This window comes from Protopterus annectens, chromosome 12.part0, assembly GCF_019279795.1.
Source record: "Protopterus annectens isolate FY-2018-M chromosome 12.part0, PAN1.0, whole genome shotgun sequence".
NCBI classification, from domain to species: Eukaryota; Metazoa; Chordata; order Ceratodontiformes; family Protopteridae; genus Protopterus; species Protopterus annectens.
This window is the reverse complement of record NC_056746.1, coordinates 1,445,601,594-1,445,629,145: the sequence shown is the minus strand read 5'-3', so window position 1 is coordinate 1,445,629,145 and position 27,552 is coordinate 1,445,601,594. Positions and strand designations below refer to the sequence as shown.

Sequence of the window (27,552 nt, the reverse complement as noted above, 5' to 3'; positions counted from 1 at the left end):
ATATCGGCAACAGTTGCCATACACCTACACTGGGTGTCCATCACTCACAGACTTTGCTGTGTTTTAACATGTCTGACATATATTCCAGACATGAGCCCTCACCCACATTAATCTATAAAAGCTTTCATGGGTGTGTGTCACATAGTTGGCCTGGGACACAGATCACTGCAGTAGCCTGCATTGTCACCAACATACATGTATGGCCTAAGGTCTGGTAAGTTGCGGCACATGCTGGCAAAGGTAACAACTGTATTCATATGGGGCAGGCTTCACACATAGGAACTATTAAAGGTCACAGGTACATATCTGTATGTGGCACACACATACCTGATGTGTGCATTGAAATTACTGTTATAATAATATGTCATACAATAATAAAAGCAAAACACATTGACAAACTGTGTGACAAACGCACACATGGCATTTGTAGGATTCAAACCCCTACCTAACTATGTTATGATACTTGAGAGAGACGCAGTAGCACAGCACACTATTCGCATTACTGGATGATTTCCCTTCTCCTGCTGTATTTATAGGGTGCTGACATTATCAGTCTTTCCAAAGAAGAATGTACATCTTTTAGTGTGTTATTCCAGTCTTCAAAAAGACCATTCCTTTCATAGAGAATTGCATATATACACACCCCCTGCCCCCCCCCACACACACACAGCGTTTGCAGGATTCAAACCCCTACCTAACTATGTTATGATACTTGAGAGAGATGCATTAGCACAGTGCGCTATTTGCATTAGTGGATGATTTCCCTTCTCCTGCTGTATTTATAGGGTGCTGACATCATCAGTCTTTCCAAAGAAGAATGTACATCTTTAACTATCCCTCAGTATGAGGGATAACAATATCTGTGCAATAACAGATGCCTAGTTCAGGGTCACATATACATACTGGCACTGCCAGATTATGTTCTATAGCATGCTTCATGACCACAGGACTTGTAACACACAACACAAGTAGGGGGTGTATCCATATACATCACAGATACATGCACCTCTGGGTTGGTACCACTACACTAAGCATGACAGGCCATACATATACAACTACCATTGTGCAAAACTGCCTTTTGGTTTGGTGTGTAGTTCAGACCACCCCCCATACCCAGTAACCACACTTGGCTTTCCTGGGAACAGTGTAGGATATGCAGGTCTTCACAGACACCATTATAGTGGTTGACTTCAGGTACACAAATATTGACTGGGGATACTACTCAGGCCCTCAACAACATCACCCTACAGCCACTACAATTTGTGAATCCATGTGCTATGGCACAACCAGTCATCACACCCACAAGGGGGAATACATATTGGACCTGATCATCACCAACATGGGGACTCTATGTTCCACACCAGAGGTAGAACCGTCATTGTTAAGATCAGACCATAAACAACTTTCCCTGGACATCCATATCCCACCCCCAGGCAAGGAGATCACTGTAAAGAATTTCTCAAAAGCAGACTTTTCACTTGTGAAGACTGGGGTGGAATACTTCAAAGGCCCCATGCTGGAGGATAATAGAGCCCAATCTGCAGAATCCTTTACAAATGCATTGTATGAGCACCTGCAGGTATGCATTGATCATGCTATCCCAAATAAAACCATGACTCCTCCAAAACAGGAGACCTGTCTGGTTGACCCCAGCCATATATAAGCTGTACAACAGAAGGAGGAAGCTACTACATAACAGAGCAATATCCCAAAGACCCACATAGATCATAACCTCTCCTTTGCTAATCACATTGACAGAGTCATTGCAAAGACCTTTATATAGCCCTCCTTATCACATGGGTGTTTGCATGTAGATCACGGGAGGTCATTGTGGCCCTCTACTAGTCACTCATCAGGCCTATGTTTGACTACAATGCCCCTTTTGGGGTGTACCTTACCCAACACCTGCGGCAACTACAGTGAACACAACAGTACCTCCCCAAGAGGATCATGGGCTACACACAGATGTCCTATGCAGCTCAACTAAAGGATCTCCAGCTCTACTCAGTTGCTTAACGCCTACTCAGAAGTGATCTATGCCTGACGTATGCAGCCATTTCAAACCCAGAATTAATGGACATGCTCCACCTCATAACATACAAGACCCTTAGAGCAACACACTCCAGGGACTTAAACCTCAGCACAAAAATAAATAGGACATGCTGCAGGGACAGATTCATTACCCAGAGGCTCCCCTCACTCTGGAATTGAATCCCAATTAAAGTTAGACATAGCCCCTCGCCAACCCTCTTCCAGCGAAATACAGCCGCATGAATGGGAAATTGCAAATTCACCCCTGGAATCACCACTGTGTCCCTGCTTGACAGAAGCACAGCAAACTAGCCTTAAAGGGTGCCTTCTGTGACCTACTTTACAGAGGCACAGTAGGCTACTCTACTGGGGAGGTGGACGCCAAATACACTCTGCCTAGGCTTATGAATTTCCTAGGGCAAACTGCCTAGTATTGACCTCTGCACCTATGTTTATGTTCGGGATGCACAATATTTGTTGCTGCTACAGTTTGCAGGTTTTTATTGCCGTAGCTTTCCCAGTTTCTATGAACAACTTGTGTATCTGCGTAACATGTTTGATCATGACAGGGTTCCAGTATATTAATATATGTGTATGTTGTCATTTAACTGTGTGCACAGGGTGGATTGCTGGATCGTGGGAGGTTCCTGGCTTAACACATACAGCTGCCAGATATGTGTGACTGACTGCTATACTCAGACATGGCCTAAGTGTGTGAGCATGCCCAGTTCAGGCTTTCCATGGTTTGTTGTCTGACATATGTCTCATTTATCCAAGTGTGTGAGCATGCCCAGTGTGACCTTTCCATATGTTGTGATCTGGAGTCCACTACATTTCTGGTTGTGTGTGAACATGACCAATACTGACATTTATACTGTGTGTGTTGGAAGTCATGTTGTGTTCTTACTGCCAGACACCTTTGTGTCATAACTCAACAGGGATTATGCTGTGCCTGCAGGGTTTCCATGTAATAGTTTGCAAAGACTTGGCAAAATTCTCTCATACTGGCTGAACACTGCAATACTGTCATGGTGTAGTGGTTCAGTACTTTCACTATGGTGCACAGTATCCTGGGTTTGAGTCCCATCACTGCTTTAAATGTTCATACTGAGCAGACCAGACTGGTTAAGGGCCAGTTGGGAAACTATGAGCATGTTGCATTTTGTTCAGCTATGGCCTACTTAATCCAGGCTTGTCCGACATTGCTGTGTATTTACCAACTTGGGTGGACATTGCCAAACATTACTCCACACTGACCACAGTTGTACTAGTTGGTATGTGTGATTCTGTTCATAGGTTCATACTAGGCTATCTGCCCTAGGCCAGTTATAATCCTAGCCAGAGTGTGTTTGGCTTTCAACACACTTTTTAAGTGGAGGTTGCCATGACATTTTTCAAGGTTAGTATACTGTGCCTCTGTCTAACAGTGACATAGAAGTGATACCCAGGGTAAACCTACAATCTCCCATCCACTCATCAAGATTCCTCTTGAAGAGAGTCAATGAGGGACTCTGGCTAACCTGGAGTGGGGGTTTACTCAAGAGTGGGGGGAGCCTCTGGGTTATGAACCTGTCACTCCAGCATGTCCTATTTATTTCATTCCTGAGGTTCAGGTCTCTTGAGCGCATAGCTTGATGGGATTCTGATTTTCCGAGGTGCAGCATGTCCATTGATTCCAGGTTGGACATGGCTTTATACATCAGACACAGATTGCCTCTGGGCAGGTGGTATGCCACTGAGTGAAGCTGCAGTTTTTTTAACCGGGCAGTGAATGGCATGTGTTTGAGCCCTTTGATCCTCCTGGTGAGGTACTTTTGTGGTCTTTCCAGCTGCTGCAGGTGTCTGATAAGGTACATCCCACAAGGGGCATTGTACTCAATTGTGGGCCTGATTAGGGATGAGTTAAGAGGCACGATGACCTCCCCTGATGTAGATGTGAATACCTTCATGATTAGGTGGGCTATATGAAATGTTTTTCTAAACACTTTGGCCACGTGGTTATCAAATGAGAGATTGCTATCAAGCTTGGGTCCCCAGGTCCCTTATCACTTCTTCCATACTTAATGGGTTACCACCTATGTGGTAATTTGTGGGCACTTAGTTTTTGACAAAGGGGAGGACTATAAACTGTTTTGTGTTTAGCTTGAGGACATGGCTCTGGCACCAGTTGTCTGTTTCTATGAGGCCCTTTTGTAGGATGCTTGTGTCAGCTGGAGGGTCGATTATGGCACCCAGTTTGCAGTCATCTGCAAACTTGTTCACCAACAGTCCTTCTGCATTGGCCTGTAGCTCTGAGAATTATATACCAAGCAAGGGAGATCCCAGGACTGAGCCTTGTGGGATGCCACTTGTAGCTGGTTTGGGGTCTGACATGGCTCCAGCATTTCTGACCATGTGGGTTCTGTCCTTGAGCCAGTTTGCAACCCATCTAGTGACATAGGGGTTTATATTGAAGCTGGTGATCTTATCTATGATGACCAAGTGGGGTAATGTATGGAAGGCTTTTGCGAGGTCCAGGTAGGCTGTTTGGACCACCTTCCCCTCGTCAATGGCCTTGGTGACTGTTTCAAATGACTCAACCAGGTTTAAGAGGCAGGATCTGCCCTTAACAAAGCCAAACTGGGTAGGATCCAGTGTCTGTAAGTCCCCAATATGTTTATTTCTGAGGTCCATGATGATCCTTTCCATAGCTTTGCAGACCAAGCTAGTCAGGCTTCTGGGGCGATAGTTTGCAGTATCCATTGAGGCACCACCTTTGTGGAGAGGGACCACTGTTGCTGTACACTGCTCTTTGGGTACATATCCTGTGGTAAGGCTGAGATTGAACAGTGGTTTTATGTTTGTGTTCAATTCTTCTTGGGGTTCATGTTGGACACAGCCCAGGACACCGTCTGGTCCCATTGATGCTGTGTGTTTTGCTTTGGAGAGGCTGGCTGTTACCTGAGCATCTGCGATGTCAGGGGGCCAGCACTCTGCTGGGATAGATATTTGCCCTTTTGGTGGAGGGGGGTGGAAGTTTGCACTGAACCTGTCAGCTCAGATGTTGGCAATGTCTGTGGGTTTGGTGTATTGTTTGTCATTTTGGACTACTTCTGCGCATATCTGAGGATTCCCACACAGGGTCCTACCCATAAGTAAAGAATGCCTTGTGATTATCCTTGGTGTTCTGTACAATTTGTATCTCAAAGATGGCCTTAGACGATCTTATGTGTGGCCGTAGTTTTTCAATAATACTGATCAGAGATGCCTTCCCTTTTTGGGATTTTGATCTATCATATAGTAGCTTCCTCCTTGTACTGTATGGTTTATTTATAGCTGGGGTCCACCGGACAGGATGCCTGGCTTTGGAGGACTGGGTCTTGGTTTTATTTGGGATTGCATGATCCATGCATTCCTGAAGGTGTTCATAGATTGAGTTTATAAAGGGTTATAAGGTCTGGGCCATATTTTCCACAGGCACAGGGGCTGTGAAGGATTCCACCTCAGTTTTGAGAAGTGTGACATTTGCTTTAGTGAATAATTTTCACTGTATTTTTCTGGCCATGGGCTGGGATCAGGATGTGAATATCCAGTGAGATTACTCTCTGGTCTGATCTTACCAGTGAGGGATACACTTCTGGTCTTGGGCATAGATTCCCCATGTTGGTGATGATCAGGTCCAGTATGTTTTCCCCTGTTGTGGGAGTGGTAGCAAGTTGTTCCATAGCATTTTGGTTTATAAATTCTGGGAACCTTTGGGCTAGGGTGTTGGGGCTAGGGTAATGCTCCCAGTCTATGTTTGGGTAGTTGAAGTCACCCAATATCATGGTGTTTGGGGAGACCTTCATATGTGTTCTCCAGTCGGCCAAGTATGGTTCCTGGGTTTAGGAGGGTGGTCTGTAGCAGGCTATGAACTGGAAGGCGGTTTTAGCTACTGTTAGTTGCACAAGGATAGTCTTCGGTGCTTCATGCTGTGCCACCAACCTGGGGGTGTGGGTATCTTTGCAAAATATTGATACCATCCTTTTGTAGTTTGTTCCATGTTTTGCAGCTGTAAAGCATGGTATGAGGTGTGCTCTTGGCAGCCTTGAACCAGGTTTCTGTTACTGCACAGATATCAACATTCTCCATGCTGAGGAGAGTTTGGAGTGCATGCATCTTGCAGTTTAGACTTCTGGCATTGAGTAGCATTACTTATATTCTTATCCCTTGTGATACCTATGGAGGTGGGTTTGTGTTTTGAGCCTTACCTAAAAAAGGCACTATGGGGGTGACAAGAGCCTTTGGCAATATCCAAAAGGCCACAGGTGATAGGTGAAATCCATCCCTAGTGAAGCATCATGTCTTGTCAAGCATGCCATCCCAGGCTGACAGGTATTGTATCCCCTTTCACTGACACCAATACTTAAGCCAATTGTTGTAATTTATAATCTTGTCTTCATATTGTGGCCTCATGTTTGGTGAGGGTAGGATGATACTCAAGGTCATCAAGTTTGCATATACTACATGGTGGTAAATGCTGTTTAGCACTACCCTACATTGCTTAACACATGGCAATCATACCTCAGGTGGTGCTGCAGGGCTGCCTATGTCAGATGCACATACTGCATTCCCTATACATGTTTGGAAACAGGTAGTGTCAAGTTAGGCATCCCTTTTACTATATGTGCGAGTCAGAGAGAGGTATCACTTCCAGGGTTCCTACTGAGCCAGTGTATGTGCTATGCGTTGCCTCTTTGCCAAGGCCAAGGCATACTGGGCACGCCTTCTTCTGTCTACTGGGGCAGGCTCAGGTTGTTCCTCCTCCGAGTCAAGCTCTGCCTGTGATGGCCTTGGCACTGGTGGGGGGCTGTTTGGCCCAGGCCTATGCTGGTCCTGCTGCAGCTGTTTTCGCAGAATCATATTATGTAGCATAGCACATACCATGACAATTTGGGTACATGTAGTTGGTGAGTATTGCAAGGCTCTACCAGATGTGTCCAGGCACTGGAACCGTGACTTGAGCAACCCAAACACACGCTCAATTACATTTGTGTTTGTGCGTGTGCCTCATTATGGCGTTCCTGTTCAGCTGTGTGTGCGTTTCTGATGGGTGTCATCAGCCACGGCTCCAGTGCATAGCCAGCATCCCCCACTAAGTGACCATGTGGGATGTCCCCATTGGCAAATGTCTGGTACAGCTGCGTCAGATGCCAGATATGGGAATCATGGTAGCTTCCAGGGCAGCCAGCGCACACATTCATTATTATGCCCTGGGCATCACACATGACCTGGCAGTTGATGGAGGGGAAGCCCTTGTGGTTTATGTAGGCCCTACCCCGCTCACTAGCTTGTGCTTTGATGCATATATGCGTGCAGTCTATTGCACCCACTACCTCAGGGTATTCTGCTGTTTGCTGGAAGAGACGCATATTGCTGGCCAATACCTCACAGGAATTGGGGAAATATACATGATCACCGACATGTGCTGACATGGCATCCAGGAACTGGTGCAGTACCCTGGATGCTGATGCCTGTGATATCCCCATCATATCACCAGTTGGTCTCTGAAAGGTACCTGTTGCTAGTATTCTTAGGCCAACACATACCTTGGTTCCCACTGGGATGGGTTCCCCTGTGTTGGTTCTGTGTGTGAGGCGTGGCCTGCACAGCTCAACAATTTGCTGCAGGAGGTCTCTGTCCACTCTATAGCGCTCCACTATCTCCAGCTCATGTAACACCTGGTAGGTGACCCTGGGCCTGTACACTCTTCTCCGTCTCCTCACTGTGGGTTGTCTGGCAGTATTTGCAATGTCACCATCCTCAGCATGTTGCATATGTCGCCTTATAACAGCAATGGCAGCCCCTAGCATTTTTTGTCTGAGTGTAGCTATTTCAGTTTTCACTTCTAGTAGCTTACTCCAGTGTTGCAGTGTCTCTTGAGAGAAACAAACTGCACTGTTGTTTTCAGAGTTTTAAGTGCTGGGCTGGGCTAGTGTTCTGCCTGTGTAATTGCCTGATTCTGATTGCTTGCACCTGCTAGCTCTACTAGTATTCCCTGGTAGCTTCCTACTATTTGTTGTGCTTCCTTTTTCCTTTCTGTTTCCTCGGTGGGAGCGACGCACATACAAGTGGAAGCACACTCACAGCAGCTCACACGCGCGCACACATGCTTAGATGGACTAAAACTTGCCTATTCGGGTTAAAACGCACGGACACCAGCGCAAACACGCTTACAGGTCTTCCAGCAGCCTTATACATGCTTACTCCAGCTTAAACGCACGCACTCACGCTTCCACGCCCGCACTCTGTCTTACTCGAGTTTACAAGCGCGCACACACGCTCATACCCACTCAGCAAGAACTTTTTTGTTATCCACAGTATACATCTTCTATTTCTTGGCTTTCCCTGGCCTACCTGTTGACACACCTCTTTCCATGATGTCTAACTGATGGCTAACACATGCCACTGTGCTCCAATGAGCTTCACTACTTTCATACATACCCCCTTGTGATGTCACCTATCTCCTACTCTGTTGCTCCCCATGTCCTACTCCTACACTCCACTGACTGTGCTCATTTGCTATGTAAAAGTGCGATTCACTATCCTAACACTCATTTACATAGGATTGCCTACTAATGCTTGGTTACATGTCTTAGACTGGGCTTCTCCCCTTAGCAACCCCTACTCGGTGGCCATGTTGTCTTCAGCCTGCTATTCCCTTACATTGTCATTTAACAATTTTCATAAATTCCACGTTTGTGGCTTTTATTGTTTTATTTTATGATTTTTATAGTGCACCCCGTTTGTGCGGCGTTGCGCTACGCTTAAACATCGGAAATCGCCGAAAAAAAAAAATCTTTTTATTTTAAATTTGCATCTGGGAAACTTTCCAATGGACATATATTTGGCCATTGGCATGCTTTCTCAACCATATGCAACCTTTATTTGGAGCTGACAAGGCTCCATTGTGCTATTTGCAGAATGGTACTCAGTTGTCAACTGAGTACATTTCTGCAGCTAACACGTCTCCTACTCGAACAGGTTTGTGCTTCCTGGATCGCAAATTTACCTCATTTGCGTGCCTTTCGGCTGCAAGTGAGGTAATTTGCATATCCCAGCCCTGTCCATGTAGGAGACATTTTAGGAGCTCTCTTACACGCCCCTACAGGCTGTTCCTGGATCGCTCATCGGACATGATGGCTGCATGGAGTCTTACTCTACTCGTAGACTCCATGCAAGCCATCGTGAATCCGGCCCTGTGGTTTTTTGGGATGGTCGCTAGGTTGTTCTACTAGTTAGTCTCCGTGGGAAAAAATTTGCGGAAGTGATTGCTCACTGAATTTCCCCTTCAATTTACTGAGTTCAATAAATAGGGATTCGATGGTTTGTGTTTTCGACAAAATGATATAGACTCAAATCTAATTACATCAACTTCTGGCATTCCAGAAGCATTCATATAAATTATTCATAGAAACACTGAATCTCCCCCCTGGAAATATGTAGAGATTCCCACAGGATATTTATTATCCATCATCTCTCTGTACCTATATCTATATATACATATATATATATATATCTATCTATACATTTTTATATATATATATATATATATATGTGTGTGTGTGTGTGTGTGTGTGTGTGTACAGGTTTACAAGCACCATTTTGAACAGCAGTCACTCAAACTGTGGAGTTGAGTCCATAACAGCAAATGTTAGTTTGCATTCGCTGCTGTGAGGTCAACCTTCTGCTTAGAGATCGCACTACAGTGCGGATTGAGAAATGAACCCTTTTCTTCACTGTAGTGCGATCTTGGTGTTAAGTAGCAGGGGGTGTGGGGGGGTGCAGCTCCTCACATGGGGTGCGCAGGGGGGTTTACCCTCTTACAAAATGATGAAAATCACTGGACTGCAGGGTACATTGGGTAGTGTCGACAATGTTGAATATGGATGTGTCAACATTATTGTTTTCATCATTTTGCCTAGCCGATGTTTTCATTTTCAATGAGGTTTTTATTCGATTAAGTCATCACTCGACCGAGTGATTTTCAGAAATGCGATAATAAACCATATTTATCTATATATATATATATATATATATATATATATATATATATATATATATATATATATATATATATATATATATATATATATATATATATATATACAGAGAGAGAGATAAATAAAGACCATGGTATCTGTAAAATTCACATGCACACATAAATGTCAACAGTTGAAGACAAATAAAATACACAAGAATTTTGAATACATGCACAAACACTTTCATATAAGATACTAGTACTTTCAACAGAATCACATTTCATTAAATAACTGGAGACTGAACAAAACTGACAATCTCATTTGACTGAAATCACATTTGACTGAATCACGATTCACTGAAAACTATAAGGTCTACAGTGTGTCAGTGTTGTATTGTGTTTTATGTTTGAATGGAAGCAGTGACGGACTTTTTTTTCTTTTCTTCACTGTTGTGTGACTGCACAATTAGTATATTTTAGTAAGGGAGTCTGTGAAGCAAACATCTCATCACCTTCGATCTGAAAACATCTGCTTGACATTGATAAGGGTTACAAAAACTGCGTTCAAAGTCTATATTCACACTGTGTAGCAAAAGTCTGGAATATGATCCATACACCATTCAGGGCAATATGTGACATTCATTTATTTAAGCTGCAACTAAAAGAATTCCTCTCTGACTTCTGGCTTTGCACTTCCTACTCTCCTGGTTAAAATTTTAGCTCCTTTTTCTCTAGTACCTATATACAGCCTCTCTCTCTCTTTTTCCTTGGTTTCATTTCTCTTTCTTGTAATTTTGCTTTTTCTCATTATTTCTCCTACTTCTCATCTCCACCCCAATTATTACTTCAAACAAATACTTTTTATCACTCTTCCCTCTCTTCTTATCCTATTTATCCACTGTTTGAACGTTTCCCTTCTGATATTTTCATTTATGGGTGAGTAATGAACTCTTGCACCTATAACATGTTAGCATGTTTGAATGCTACATGATATTGTATTTATCTTGCTCTAATAATGGTATATGTGTATTATTATACATGTCATAAGTGTATCAATATTTGTATAAATCTATGTATTTACAATATATTGTAATATGATGTCAATTTTCACCTGTGTGTATTTTCTGTTATTTTATTTGTGAAGCATTTCTCCCCGGGCCTTGGCTAAAACTGGATAAAATTGCAGAGGCTCTTAAAAGTTCGCAACCCAAATCTCAAAGGCCTAGGCCTCTGAGACACAGAAATTATAACAAGTATCTTCAGCAAGCTCCAAAATACATTACAGGTACAAAACCCACTACAATACATTCAGCCACATCTCAATGTCTAAACCCAGATAACCTCGCAATCCAATATTTTGGTGATAGGAGATTGCATTTTGAGGCACACTGAGCAAGGAGAGGGTTATGGTTAGCTGTCTATCAGGCCCAGGATCCATCAGATCATGCACTTGATCAAGTCACTGAACCAGACACCAGTATTTTAGTCATAGTGCATGTGAGCATAAATAATCTGATACATACCTCCCTGAACTATATGAAGAGAGACATGATGGAGATCTCCAACTATTTGTCCCAGGCAGGTATGAACCTAGCAGTGAGCACCATTCTACCTTCTCTAAAGCTGATGCCCTGACGCCACAAAACACATGGAAGATATTGTCTTTCCACTCCCTGCAAGCTCTACTCACTCCGGAGAATATACATATCTGAGACATCGTTCAAAGTCACAGACAGCACACCAGCAGAGCATAGCTATAATACCTTTCACACATCTGGACCAGCTACTGCACAGAAAGGGACAAAGTGTAGAGGTGTCTCTATTTACATCACACTTCAAGGTGGGTCAAGCAATATGATGAACTTGAGCTTCTCCATGTGCAACTCACCATAACCAAAGTGTGAATTTGTGGCTCCCCATCCATTGATCCAAACTACATTTGAAGAGGGCCAGGGAAGGGCTCTGCTTAATGTGACTAGGAAGCCTGTTGAAAAGAAGGTGCAATCTCTGACACACATCTGTCTTTCCAGCATGTTTTGTTTAAGTCACTAAGTTCAGATCTCTAGATCGGGTGGCGCTCAAGCTGTTTGACATGCAGATGTGTAGCAGCTCTATCAGGGCTGGATTTGTGAGTGCCTTGTAGGTCAGGCATAGGTCACCCCTTAATAGTTGGTAGGAGACAGAGTAAAGGGATAAGGCTTTTAGTCTATCTGCATAGTTCATGTTGTTTACACCCTGTATTTTCTTTGTGAGGAACCTCTGAGGTCACTCCAGCTGCTGTAAGTGCCTAGTCAAGTACATGTCAAACAGTGCATTATACTCTATTATTGGTCTAATGAGGGCTGAGTACAGTAGAACTATCATTTTCTTGGATCAGGATGCCATACCCTTACTTATAACTTGCCGCACATAAAAGGATTTCCTCACCATTGTGGACACATGGTTGAGAAAGTTCAGGGTACCGTCTATCTCTGTACCTAGATTTCTTACCTCTGAGTCCACTCTAATGGGCGTGCTATTGATGCTGTAATTTGCAGGGGCATACGACTTCCCAAAGGGCATGATAATGCATTTGTTTGCATTTAGTGTTAGGCCATGGTACTGGAACCAATCATTTGTCTGATCTAGACTCTCCTGAAGGATATCTACATCACCGGGAGAATAACTGATTAAATTATTACCCCCCCTGCTTGCAGTCATCTGCAAACTTTGTCATCCAGTGGCCTTTCACATTTGCCTTGACCTCAGACAAAGTATTTTCCAAACAGGAGTGGTCCTAGTACTGAGACCTGTGACACACCACTAGTACATGGCCTCATGCTGGATCTGGATTCACCGACTTTAACCATGTGTCCTTTCCTTGAGCCAATTTGCTATCCATTTGGTGAGAAGGATTTATGCCAAGTTTTCTGAGTTTATTTATAATACATGAGTGGGAAATTGTGTCAAATGCCTTGGCAAGGTAGAAGTAGATGGTATATACTGTTTTACCATCATCCATGGTCTTAGTGACTTTCTCAAAGAAATCCACCAGATTCAGTAGGCATGACCTGTCCTTGACAAAACCGAATTGGGTTGGATCCAGTGGTTGGAGGTCTCCTATGTCATTATTTATCAGGTCCATGATTATTCTTTCCATGGCCTTACATACAAGACTAGTCAAACTTATGGATCTGTAATTTCCTAGGTCAGTAGATGGTCCCCCTTTATGCAGAGGGATGACTGTTGCTGTTCTCCACTCTATTGGAAGAAAGCCGGTCCAGAGGTTGTGGTTAAACAGAGATCCTAATGGGCCTGATAATTCATGATTTAGACTTTTAAGAGGCAACCTGGTATGTTATCAGGCTCCATTGAAGCTGTGTTTTTGGCTTTACAGAGCAGAATGGCAACCATAGCTCTCAACTGTACAGATTTTCCCAGAATGTCCAGATTTTTGCCTCTTATTTTTGGTCTGTTTCTCATAAAATTGTGGTTTTCTGTCACGTTGTTGGCAATTTTTTGAGGAATGTGGTCAGAAAATAATGACACATTTGAGATTCTACTTTTCTACCTTTCAGAAAATTCATGCTAATGCCAAGCCTGTCATTCTGTCAACTTTCTAAGTTTGTAATAGCAACATTTAAAGATTGGCCCTATTTTTGATCCTTTGTCTCCCCATTATTTATGGCTTTCTCCAGATTTCTTGATCTAAGCATTTCGGAGGTATGGTGGCAACCTGTTCTTTGGTGATAACTGGCAGTGGAGTGATGGAGTGTATTCTTTGGGGGAGAACTGGGGTGATGGGGAGAGGAAATTTGAGCTGAAACTGTCAGCCAGCAGGTTTATGTCTTCTGGCTGAATATAGGTGATGCCATTTACAACTAATTCCGCACATTGTTGGGTATTGTCCGTAAGACTGCAGACATAACTGAAAAATGCCTTGTGGTTTTCCTTAGCTTTGGAGGCTTTTACCTCAAGGTCTGCTTTCAGAGACTTGACTAGTTCCCTTATTCACCTGATTAGACTAATTACTTCTCTGTTGTGCACATTCCCTCTTATTTACCAACAGGATTTTCTTTCTTTTCTTGTACAACCTATTAATACTACAAGCCACCAAGGTGGCTTGTTTTTGTTGTTTGACCTGGGTTTATTTCAGTCTGGTACTGCTGTTGTTATACAATTGTTTATATGGTCATACAGGGCTCTTGTGTATGCCTCTGCATAGGTTTCTGTGTTTTCTGAATTTGGGGAAGCTTGAAAACTAGCTATGCCATCCCTAAATAGGGGTAATTTACATTACAGAAGTTCTTAAAGTTTTTGGGGTTAGGTTGGGGAATGTTACCTTTATTTCAGGGGAGACTGCTTTGTGATCTGATCTAACTAGTGAGAACAAAACACTTGGGGGGTGCAGCACTCTCTCATATTTGTGAGTACTAGTTCCAGGATATTTGTTCCCCTAGTGAGAGTGCAGACTAGTGTCTCCAAGGCATTTAAATTTACAAAGTCAATAAATCTTTGGCCCTGCATGTTAGTAGTCATGTATGCCTCCAATTAATGTAGAGTAGTTAAAATCAACCATGAGTATAGCTCTGGACTGGATGCTGAGTGATTCTAGTGACTTCAACTATGATATATGGGTTTTCTGATTTATAGTGGGGGACCTGTAGCTAGCAAGAATATGGTGATGGATTTTTTCTGTGGTTAGTTGAACACGTAGTAGCTCAAATGCATGTCATATTGTTTGACCAACCTTGAGGTGTGCTTATCCTTTATGTAGACGGATACACCTCTATCTTTTGCTCTTTCATATTCAGTGGGTGGTTGGAATGCATGAAAAGCACTGTAGCCATGTACTGCTGGCATGCTTTCCGCGGCTTTGAACCATGTTTCAGTAACTGCATAGATGTCAGCATTCTCCAGGGTTAGGAGTGCTTTCAAGGAGTGCAGTTTTTTGCTGAGACTCCTAGCATTGAGCAGTAACACGTTTAGCTTGTCCAGAGCAGCTTTTATTTATTTTATTATTTATTTTATTTTACATTTGTTTACCAGGATAGTCCGACTGGAAACATGCCCATTTTCAGCGGAGGCCCAGGGAGAAAAGCTCCAACTAGACAAACTTACATAGATTACACAAGAGGTTAGATAACATTAGAAAATATAAAACAAAGTGATTATGTACAATGGTTTAGTAGTGTTCCCTAGTAGGTAATAGTTTGCCTGTTTGACAATGCCACAAAAAGACACAATAGGAGTGGATACTGTTTTGGCCAATATCTGAAAGCCTAGAGGTGACAGGTGAAGACCATCCCTGGCAAAGCAGTGTGCCCTATCAACCATGTCCTCCCAGGCTGACAAGTACTGGACCCCTCTGGAATGACACCAGTATCTAAGCCAACTGTTGATCATTTTCTGCTGGTATTATGGAATTATCTTTGGAGGCGGTAGAATGATGGTCAGTGCTAGGCTCATACCTGCCTGTGATGCATATTCTGAGAGATCAATCATGTCTCTCTTCATACAGTCCAAGCAGGTACATCTCAGGTCATTCATGCCCACATGATCTTGGTCCTGACAGGCAACTAACTGTAACCTTCCTCTTATCCAGCCTAGTAAGAGGGGCATCAATGTGTCTCATAATGGGATCTCCTATGACCAGAATATGGAGTCATAGAGTGTTTCACCTTATGGGCTTGGTAGCTGAGACACAAAGAGATGTGGCTTTATGTGTTGTGATGGGAATTACCTTGTGTGTGTACATGCAGAGTTTCTGAGGACTGGTTCAGTTACATGTGAGTACCTCCATATATGCGGGTCTATGTGTGTGGTCCTTTGTGGGTGTGGTATGTGATGTGTGCGAGCTGCTGACAATCTGTTTGTTCCTTTTTGTGTCTGTATGTGAGAGTCTAGCCTCCAATGTCAATGTATAACTACATCTGCCACATACAGTATTTGTCTGTTTGAGAATTAAGTGGTTGTCAGTGTACATAAGGCAATTGTACATTACCTCAGGATACCCATGTCCACCAAGCTGGATTTAGAGATAGCAGAAAAGTGCCCATGTATTGTTGTAGGTCCTAATGTGCACTTGAAAGGATAGCAGTAGAGGGTGTTTGTAACCGGATAAAGGAAGTGTGTTTACATGGTGTAATGCAGCTAACCTAACCAGTGATGCTGCCTAGCGCAAACCAGATGTTCTCTCAGAGAAATTATCCTAGGTGCTACAATATGGTAAGTAGCACAGTAAACTTACACAGTATAATGAAAAGAATCAATGGTTCCAGATGTTTGAGTCTATGCAGGGCACTGGCACAGTGAACAGCTCCATGCAAATATGCCAAATTTATACCAGCACAGGAAATACAGAAAACTGATAGAACCTTCTGACCAATACAATGACTACAGTTAGACCCCTTTTGTGTACTTCCCAACTCAGATAGACCAGGTAAACACCTACTGCTACTAGATCAATAATCCAACTTCTCCTAATGTAAAAGCACAGTATAGCAGTGTCCACAGTGAAATGTTAACACAAACAAACTTAAAGGTACAGATACAACAGTGTACTTTAATTGAATAATCACACTTTTATAAGCTAAGTACTTTGCTTTGTAGAAATGTGCCAAGAGCCACTCAACTATACAGAATTTATAAAGTCACTAAAAGCAAGATAAGCTGATTAATAAGCCCTACAGGCAAAAAAAAAAAAAAAAACTACATGCAGAAATCTCAAGTGCATTTTCCCAACCTATGCAGATCGGGCTACCACCAAGTGCCACTAGATGGAAACTGCACTGACCTCTTGTAAAAACACAGAAAAGTGCTTCCTAGAGTGTTAAGAATACACTACTTTATCCAACAGGTAGCTAAATAATGTTTTCAGAGTAAGTAAATCAGAAGAACAGACAATGAGAGGCAGAATGCATTTTTTCAAAATAATGCACAAGGAAGAGCATGTAAATAATTTGAGATATCAACAGCAGTGTAGAAAGGGAGGAGTATATAAGGCTCAATTGACAGTAAGGGTGAGCAACTTAAAATCAGCAGGTTTAAAAAGAGGATCAAGGAATGGGAGGGTGAGTGGAAAAAAATAACTAGCAAGGAATCACCAACCATGATTGTAGTTTATGTAGGCTTGGAGTAAAAAAACTGGCAGTGAATCACCAACAATTCTAGCAGTTTATGCAGGCTTGGAGTCTTATCAGGAAAAAATAAAGCCCCAGAAATTCACTGTATATTTAACTGTCACTCAAGAAACAAATTAACCAATGAAAATAATGTGTAAAATATGTAGCCTAGACAATTTAAGTGTCTATGTTCCACATAGACCAAAAACATCAGGGTAAGCAGATTTCTTAAAACAGAAAACAAAACTAATGTGCATTTCTGTAATTTATATCAGCTTCCAAAAAAATAAAATTGTGCATTATTTACAGTTGTGAGAGTCATCTTTTTATATGTTGACATAAGCGGGTACACTCCCAATGCAACCTATACTCCATCTGGTACAGATATCAGCATGCTTATTAACATTATGATGAGATCTCAGGGGGATGTACTTTCTAGAATGTGGCAGAAGAGCAAAATAGTTAAAAAAAACAAGAGTACACTTACAGAATGTAAAATCGTAGTAAATTAACAAGTAATTAATATATTTTTTCAGTGTCTGTTCTGTAACTTTGATTGTCTTGTAATTTCACAAGAACTGTCAGGTTATCATTGGAAATCACATTACCAAGTAAGTACTGGTTAAAGTAACCCTAAACAACATAAAATGGAAATTCTAGTACATTATAGCAAAAGCATACATTATGGCACAGGTGACTTCTACCTCCTCCCAAAGAATAAGTCATCATGACACTGTACATACTCTCACATTAGGAAGGCTGAGAAAAAGACATGTGACAAGATGGCTTCTTAAAAGTGCCATTTTTGTAATACATTATGTTGTGCACATCAGAAATTTACTTTATATGTGGTTTCTATATTGCATGTATGCCATGAGACAAAACTGAGTATGCAAATCCAAAAAATACCTATCCATTCACAACAAAATATAAGCCTTCATATCCATATATGTTTGTGTGTGTATGTGTATGTCTGCTAGTCAGAGTGTAATGGTCAGCAAGATTTGCAGCTGTGGACTGACAAGTGCTAACAAGGTGGTGGGTAGCAGGTATTATAAGACTGGTTTTGGAGACAAGTGTGGTGCTACTGAACAAACAGATTTGCCCACATTAACTATGTATCCTTGTTTTTTTGTGTGTTTGTGTATGCGGTAAAAAAGAACTATGGAACAAATTTGTACTAACACCTGCTTGCTACCTTGCTGAGGGGAACACTTCTGTAAGTGCAGTGAACTGGCTCCAACAGGTTTGCACAGGAATCCTGAGCTGACATCCATAAATCATTTTTGTTTGTCAAAGCCATTACATCGGTGTTTTGCAGAGAGGTGGGAAAAGCCTCCATATTGACTATTATGTTGTGTGGGTGGCTGTGCGTTTGTAGGGAGTTGAGATATAACTCTGTAAGTGTGATGTGAATGTTATGCATTGTGAAATTGAGAGATTAAGAGTAAAATTCTGCTCAGTGTGGTCCCTAGCTATTTCATCATTGCTTGACTGAGACATATGTTTTGCCCTATGTTTGTCAGTACAATGTTTAAGTGCCCTGTTTGGAGTATGGTGTAACTGTTACAGTTGCTGTTACTGCTTCAATATATGCCATTCATGAACTATGTCCACATCTGTCTGATTTGATGTAGTTACAATGAAAAATTGATGAGAAGGAGTGTCGGATTGCTTAGCAGTCTTTAACAATACCACCTACCTGTTTTATTTTTTCCAAACAATCTGGAAATAAAACTGATTGTCTGGTAGTTCGGAAAACACTGTAAAAATTCCAGTATTCTGTTTAAAAAAAGAATATCAGAGTTTGCTAAATTAGCAGATTTACTATACTTTTTTTTTATGGAAAAGCATAGTGAATCGGCAGAAAGAAGGCATCATAAATGGAATAAAGAGGGCTTTCCTCTTCAAATGATGTGACGTTGACATCACAAAATGGATGGAAAGTGGGTGGTATAGGGAAGAGATGGGTGGGGCTGTGGGATGTGGGAGGGGTGTGGCCTCAGTCTGGTTTTATCCACAACGAAAGGTGGCAACCCTAGTAGACTTACTTTGTGATCTTACTACATCAGTACTATTGGTATTTTCAAAAACATCTGCTTTGGAAGCTTTATCTGCTGCTGAGAGGATGACAGAGATGCTACAAGTGTACAACTAGGACAAACTACATAAAGCAATAGTAACAGAAAGTACTGGGTGACATCAGAGGCTTGGGAGGTCATTGTTAAGAAGAAACAAAGAATTGTTTCATTGTTATGTAAAACTTGGCATTAAATACCATACTTCAGATTATTCTATAACAGAATAACTATGCAAAGATAACCACATGAGCAACCAGAATGCAATTCCAATTGAATATTTTACTGTGCATATTTTAAGAAATAGATAGCTTGGCCTAAACTCTGGATTGATGTGTGTGCCTTTTTTAGAAATAAGTCCTGGGAAATGCAATTCAGAAGTGAAGAAACATATGAGGGAATAGTTTTAGTGGCCCACCAGGCTGTGATTCGTTTGATGTCTATTGTCAGGCAAAGTTAGTTGAATTTAGCCAAGCAGGAAATATCAGACTCTAGCTCACTGAAGGAGGGGAGATGGGAGCAGTAACTTGCCCAGGAAATTAAATCTGCAAAACTGTTCTTTGCAAAAAGTCTTTTTTTATCTCAGTAATTTTTTAACACTTTTGCAAGCTTCTTTTAGAGAACAAATAATACATCAGCAGGAACAGCATTTGTAAAGCTAAATGCAGACCAATCAATGACACATGATCTGCATACTCTAAATTGTCATTTTTTTTTGGTGTTCCATTCTAAGTGAATGGAAATGTAGTCTGACTACTTATTCTCACAAGCTGTGCTTTCATAATGCATTAGAGGACATATTTAACTTTCCAAAGGCATAGGAAGTCTGCCTCTATGAGTGCAGACAAGGATGAAAAAAAAAATAAAATTAGGAATGACTACTTATTTCACTGCAGGCAGATTTTGGAGATGAATTCATGGCAAGATAAAAAAAATGTTTTTTGTTCATCATTTGCCCATAGTGGTCCTTTAATATGCTAAAAAACTATAATGGAGAGGCAACAGGTAGGAGAAATTACTAAATGAAGGAATTGTGATGCTGTTTAGAGTATTAAACTTTAATCGAAATGAAGAGACTGTGAACTGACCCTTAAAACTGTATAACATTTGACCTCACCTGATCCTTAGAGCTACTGCATATAGTTTTATAAACTCTGCTCTTTTACATTTATAATTTATGAGACATGTACTATGAGAAATGGTAAAAAAAAAAAAAAAGTAAGAGCAAAGGTCAATCCTGATCACCATGGTAACATACAGCTTTGTAAAACAGACTAGTAGCAAGGACACGTGGCCTTCACTAGAAGCATTTAATAAGGTCATTCAAATATAGATGCAGAACAAGTCATCTCATCAAATGAGAAAACAATGAGTTGCATGCCGTTATTTGGTCTTCACTGCATACTACTATATCAGTTTATGTTTAGCATTATTTTTCTAATATGAGACATTTAGGATATTCTGCCAATAAGAGTTAAGATTTTTATAGTTTACTTTTATCCCTATTTTTGACAGTTAAAAAGAAAAATGCAAAACAAATCACAAGTAATTATCACTTTCTTGCTTTGAAGAATCACAAGCATATGGTTAGTAACTGACATCTTGTCACCTAAGCTGAAAACTCGTAAACAAAGAAACTTCAAAGTAATAAACTTTGTAAGCTGTGGGGTGTGATTTTTTTTTTTTTTTGGTCAGGATGACATTTTTGTGCTTAGAACAGCCACATCCTGAAAGAATTCACCTAATGACTCTGCTAATCAGTCTACCAAAGACATTTTGCCTTATTTAGCACAATCAATGGCTTAAATTAGAATGCTGCTTCTTTTATTCACCGTCTTGCTGGGATAATTAATGCTGCTAATTAAAATCATAAACATCTGTGTCAAGACTGACACTGAATAAGAATACACGTGTTTTGAAATAGAATGTCACTTAGAGCTGGGACATTAAGCTGTATACCTGATAAATGGAGAAGGAGAAAAAAGTGGCAATATGGAAAGTGAATCTTAAAATTCCTGCTAAGACATAATGAACCCTCATGTCAGCCTATTAAATAGTCCCTTTAAGAACAGTAAAATTGCATGTCTACAATTTATTATAAGCTAGTAATATTTCCAAATTAATTTCTGTAATGTGCATAAAAAATAAAATCTTTGTTCCTGGAAAACTTACAGAATGGATAACTTCTTAGTACCGCAGGCCATAATGTAATGTCTGTGACACTGCACTCAGACCAACTGCTGCAGACTGATATGTTATACAGTGGATAACAATTTGTTTCTTTCCAATTGACCAGGTGATTGAGATGGTCAAATGACCCTTTTCAGTCATAACCTGGGTTCACATGAGCATCAAAAAGTAATTTTTAAAAAATGTTTTATAGGACATTAGGGATGGTAAGAGAATATGTTACAAATGTGGTAGATGAATGAAAAGTGGAAATACATTAATACCTGTACAGAATGTACATTTATTTGCTTTAAAACAGTTATTTTCAATACTTCCACAATGGAGTGAGTTGATTTATATGAGACTTTGCTTTAACCATTGTTACAGAAGCAAGAACACTGCTTCTTTCTGTAGAAGTTCTTTTAGACTGATTTTAAACTCAGTTACATTTTGATGAGCTATGATTTTTAAGGAGAAACTTAGATCCGAAATTGATTATTTTGTGTTATCGGTAGACTTGGAGCAGCAGATGGTGATACAGCTCTGATGGGTTTTTCAGACCATTTAGAAATATGGATGGAGGTGATGGAAGAAAGGGATAAAGGGATATATTAAAATAGGAAAGGGAATAAAATGAATATACAAGAAATTATGGGAATGAAATTAGAGAGTGGGAAGTACTGCAGTTATGAAAGGATCATATAACCATGAAAGACTTCAATAACAACTGGTCTGACTGGTGGACTGAGTTTAAACAGAAGTATAAAAAGTGCTTTTTTCAATGGCAATGACAATGCGAGAAAGAAAGAGAACGTGAAGTATGGGAAATATATAGAAATGTAATACAGAATTTAGAGAATAATACAACACAGTATTATGACATGGAAAAAGAAATATATAAAAGTCGAGAAAAATTAAAGCATTACTGTTTAGGCAGAGATATTATTTACCAGGGAAAGACAGGAGGCCATTTTTAGACTGTGCAGTGGTGTAGCAGTAGCACTGTTGCCTCACAGCAAGAGGTTCTCCGGTTCGATTCTCGTCTGGGGTTCCTTCTGTGTGGAGTCTGCATGTCCTCCCTGCATTTGTGTGAGTTTCCTCGGGTGCTCTGGTTTCGTCCCACGTTACAAAAACATGCATCTGGAGCATTTCTCCCTGGGCCTCTGCTGAAAATTGGCTTTGTTTCAAGTCGGACTTTCCCGGTTAACAAATGTTAAATAAATAATAAAAAAATCTGCATATTTCATAGGTTCGTAGGTGTGTACTAGACTAATGACCCTGGAGCCTTTACAAGCACAGTCCCACCCAATGTTAGTTCACATTGCCCATATACAGTTGTGCAACTGGAATGATCCCTGGAGTGAACTTTCTGTTTCCCACCCACTTGTCAAGATTTCTCTTGAAGAGGGAAAATGAGGTGCTCTGCTTGACATGAATGTAAAGTTTATTCCAGAGTATGGGCAGTCTTTGGGAGATAAACCTGTCCCTCTAGCATGTTCTGTTAATTGTGGCAATGAGGTTGTGATCTCTGGACCGTGAGGTGCGGGGGGATTGGGATTTCTTTAGGTGTAGCATTTCAAGTAGGGCTGAGTCAGACATGGCTTTGTAAGTCAAGCAGAGATCACCTCTAGATGATAAGAGATTGAGAACAGCTGAAGTATTTTGAGTCTGTCCATGTAGGACATGTGTTTAAGGCCTAGGATCCTTTTTGTGAGGTACTTTTGTGGCCTCTCCGGCTGTTGTAGGTGTCTGGTCAGGTACATGCCAAATGGGGCGTTATATTCGATGACTGGTCTAATGAGGGATGAATAGAGAGGGATGATGACCTCGTTCTTCCTGGATGTGAAACCTTTGGTTATAAGATGTGCCATGTAGAAGGACTTTCTGACCACAGAGTCAATGTGGTGGTCGAAGGTGAGGTGGCTGTCGACCTGGGTGCCCAGATCTCTTATTGCCCCTTCAGTGTTCAGTGGGCTCCTGTTAACTTGGTAATTCATGGGAACTGAGTTTTTTTCAAAGGGGATGATGACGCATTTTTTGGCGTAAAGCTTCAGGCCATGGTTCCGACACCAGTCATTGGTCTCAGAGAGGCCCTCTTGTAGGATGTCTGCATCACTTGGGGACTTGATAATGACTCCTAGCTTGCAGTCATCACCGAACTTGGTCAGCCAGAGTCTTTCTGTGTTGGCCTGGACTTCTGAAAAGTAGATGCCAAATAGGAGAGGGCCCAGGACTGAGTCCTGTGGGACTCCACTCGTGACTGATCGACAGTCTGACTTGGAATCTGCAACTTTCACTCTGTGGCTCCTGTCTGTAAGCCAATTTGCAACCCACCTAGTGATGTAAGAATTGATGCCTAGTTTGGTGAGTTTATCAATGATACCTGAGTGGAGAATGGTATCAGAGGCCTTGGCCAGTTCAAGCTAGGCTGTATGCACTGTGTTACCCTCATCCACAGCCTTGGTGACCACCTCAAAGAAGTCAACCAGGTTCAGTAGGCAGGATCTCCCCTTGACAAAGCCAAACTTTGTGGGGTCAAGAGTTTGGAGATTGCCTTTATCTTTGTTAAGCAAGTCCATGATGATGCGCTCTATAGCTTTGCATACCAACCATGTCAGGCTACTGGAGCGATAGTTCCCAGGGTCTGTAGTTGCTCCCCCTTTATGGAGTGGGATGACTGTAGCAGTGTACCATTCATTAGGAACATAGCCTGAGATAAGGCTATGATTGAACAGGGCACACAGATGTGGTGCCAGTTCATTTTGTAGCTCATGTAGAATGCAACCAGGGAAATATCCCATGGACTCAAGGTCCCATGGATGCTGTATTCTTGGCTTTGGACAATGCATCTTTTACCTGTGCCACAGAAATGGTGGGTACCAGGCTTTCATCTGGTATTGTGATAGGACCCTTGGGGCGAGGGGTAAAGATGGCACTGAATCTGTCAGCCAGTATGTTGGCTATATCTGTTGGCTCAGTATAGGAGGTGCTATTGTGCAATAACTCATAGCAAATCTGGGTATTGCCTTTGAGGTTTTTGATATAGCTTTGTGGTTGTTTTTAGTGTCAGCCACAATTCTGCATTCATAGCTGGCTTTAGCAAATTTGATAAGGGATCTCAGCTTTTTGTTGAGACTGATAAGGGAGGTTTTCCAGTCTTGTGACTTCATTTTTTTCTGCAACAGTTTCTTCCTTCTGTTGTAGAGTTTATTGATGGCTGGAGACCACCAGATTGCCTTCCTTTTTTTTGGAGGAGAGCATCTTAGTTCTATTTGGTATGGCAAGGTCCACGCATTTGTGTACAAGCTCGTAGAGTGCACTGGTGTATGATTCGGTAGTCATGTAACTATTTTCCATTGGCATGGGTGCCGAGAAGTTAGCCACCTCTGTTTTTAGGAGCCCAAAGTCGGCTTTAGAGAAGTTTTTCAGGGTGGTCACCTTAGCGGGGGGTGTAGTTGAGATGGGGATTTCCATGGTGATCAGATTGTGGTCAGATTTAACCATGGAGGAAGTGACTATAGGTGTGGAGCAACGGTCTCTCATGTTGGTGATAACCAGGTCAAGGATGTTGCTTCCTCTAGTGAAGGTCAGAATGAGCTGGTCCAGGGTATTGGAATTGATAAATTCCAGAAAGTGTTGGGCCTGTATATTGGTACTTGAATAGTTTTCCCAGTTGATGGAAGGGTAGTTGAAGTCACCCAGTATGAGAGTATTGGGTTGGACCTTGATGATAGATTCCAGGGTGCTTAGGAAGTTGGAGTGAGAGTCTAGGGACATGTTTGTGGTTCTGTAGCAGGCTATGACTTGTATCGCCATCTTACCCAGTGTTAGTTGCACCTGAAATATCCTGGATGCATTATGCTGGGCTACCAGTCTAAAGGTGTGTGCATCCTTTAAGAATATGGAGAAACCACCGCCTTTGGAGCTTCCAGACACATTCTGGGGCCAAAAGGTATGGAATGAGTTGTAGCCTGGGAGCGCAGGGGTGCTTTCTGCCTTTTTAAAGCAGGTCTCAGTTACAGCACAGCTGCTGATATTCTCCATTTTGAGGAGAGCTTCGAGCAAGTTCATCTTGAGATTTAGACTTCTAGCATTGAGCAGCATGACCCTCAGATTGCATTTGTTTGTAGCTGTTACGGTAGAATTTTGGTCTTTGGAACACTGTCTAAAAAAAGCACTATAGGGTTGGCAAAAGCCTTAGCCAGTACCTGGGGGTGACAGATGCAGGCCATCTCTGGCAAAGCATCGAGTTCTGTTGGTGTCATCCCAGGCAGAGAGATATTGGATCCCATTAGAATTGAAGTCAATTATTTTCTGCTCGTACTGTGGTATCATTCTGGGTGACAGTAGAATACTGCTCAGGACTAGGGTCATACCTCCCTGGGCCACATAATCTGAGAGTTCCATCACATTTCTTTTCATGTAGTCCAGGAAGGTATGTCTCAGGTTATTCACACCCACATGGACAATGACTGAGTCATATTTGTACTTGTGGAGTGACTTGAGTGCATGTGTTATGTGGCGGATCCTGGCACCTGATACACAACTGACTGTCACCTTCTCCTTGTTCAACCTAGTTAGTGGGACATCAGTGTACCTCATAACTGAGTCTCCTATAAGTAGTATATTGGGCAAAGTGTTTTGTCTTAAGGGCTCGGGTTGAGGAACACACTGTGGTGGTGAGCTATGTGTTCTGGGGTTGTTGTTGTGTTGGGGTGGTTGAGTGTGTTTCTGTCTCAGGGGTCTCTGTTGTTTGGATAACTTTTTATTGACAGCCTCCGCGAAGGTGGGTGGATGGTTTGTGTTTCTATGTGTTGGTTGTGATGGTTGGTGTTTTGGAGGGCTGTGTGCTCTACGTAGTGAGTGGGTAAAAAGAATGTATTAGTATAATGAAGGAAATGAAAAATGTAAAAGGAAAAGTAAAATTGCACAGGCAAAGAGAGGATTTTGTAAATGTACTGAATGAATGGTTGAAGGAAGGGTTTAGTTATGAAGAGTTATGTAGGGGGATATAAAAACTTATAAGGAAGAAAGAGAAGAGTGAAATAAAGAATGGAGACCCATTATGGCAAATAACAGAGATTACAATATTTCTAAGAGAATAGTACTTGTAGAAGAAAGTATATATAGTATAAAAGGGAAGGAATGTCAAGAGTTGTTATTGGTTGCAAGAGAAACTGTGGATGATATTACAAGTGAAAGGGTGATATGAAATTTATGGAAGGTGATATTAGCAAGGCATTTGATAAAGTAGAACACAATGCTTTGTGGGATGTTGGAATAGGTAACAGAATTAGGAGAGTGTGTATGTCAACATATCAAAATAATAATGTGAGAGTGTTAGTGAATGGGTAGCTGAGTAAAGAAATATGCATGCAGTATGGTATAAGACATGGATACCCCATGAGTGGAATACTGTTTGCATTGGGAATGAATGTCATAGCGAGTGAAGTAGCCTATAAAATGAAAGATGCTAGATATGTGATACAAAAGGAGGTGGCAATTCCAGTAGATTTGACATACTCAGATGATAAGAGTTGTAGAACAAAATATGGATAAGGGAAGGATTGGTTTGTCTGAATGGATGGTCAAAGGAAATGGGAATGACCTTGAATAAGGATAAAAGTAAAGGTTTGGTGATATGGTTAAAATTGGGGTTGTGAATCTTTCAATGAAGGAAGCTAAGAATACAATTTGGGAGAAACATTAATGATACAGTAGAATGGGACCATTTCATAAAAGAAATGAAAGAAATGTGTCTTCTGTAGAGGACATATAGCTAAGCATTCAGGAAAAAGTATATCTAGTGAAGTCTGTATAATGGGAAAAATACCATATATGTCAAATGTTTACATGATCCCGGAAAAGGAAATAGTACAATTTGTGTTTTCTTTCATATGGGGTTCAAGATTAAACCCAGTGAAAAGAGGTGTGTTATACATGAATAAAGATAGGGAGGCAGGAGATTGGGGTTACTAAAGTCAGTCATTTATTCTGCTTCTTTAAATTTGCATAGAGTGTTGGCTAAGGCTCTTGCCACCCCCATAGTGCCATTTTTAGGCAAGGCTCAAAAGACAAACCCACCTCCATAGACAACACAATTAAAAAAAAAACTAAGGGTAATGCTGCTCAATGCCAGAAGTCTAAATCTCAAGATGCACACACTCGAGGC

General features: G+C 41.4%; 1 protein-coding gene across 1 annotated transcript in view; it reads right to left on the bottom strand.

The window, feature by feature from the left end:
- Nucleotides 1-27,552, bottom strand: part of MGAT5B (alpha-1,6-mannosylglycoprotein 6-beta-N-acetylglucosaminyltransferase B) — a 3,749,208-nt gene that overhangs the window by 1,717,101 nt on the left and 2,004,555 nt on the right. The window lies entirely within an intron of this gene.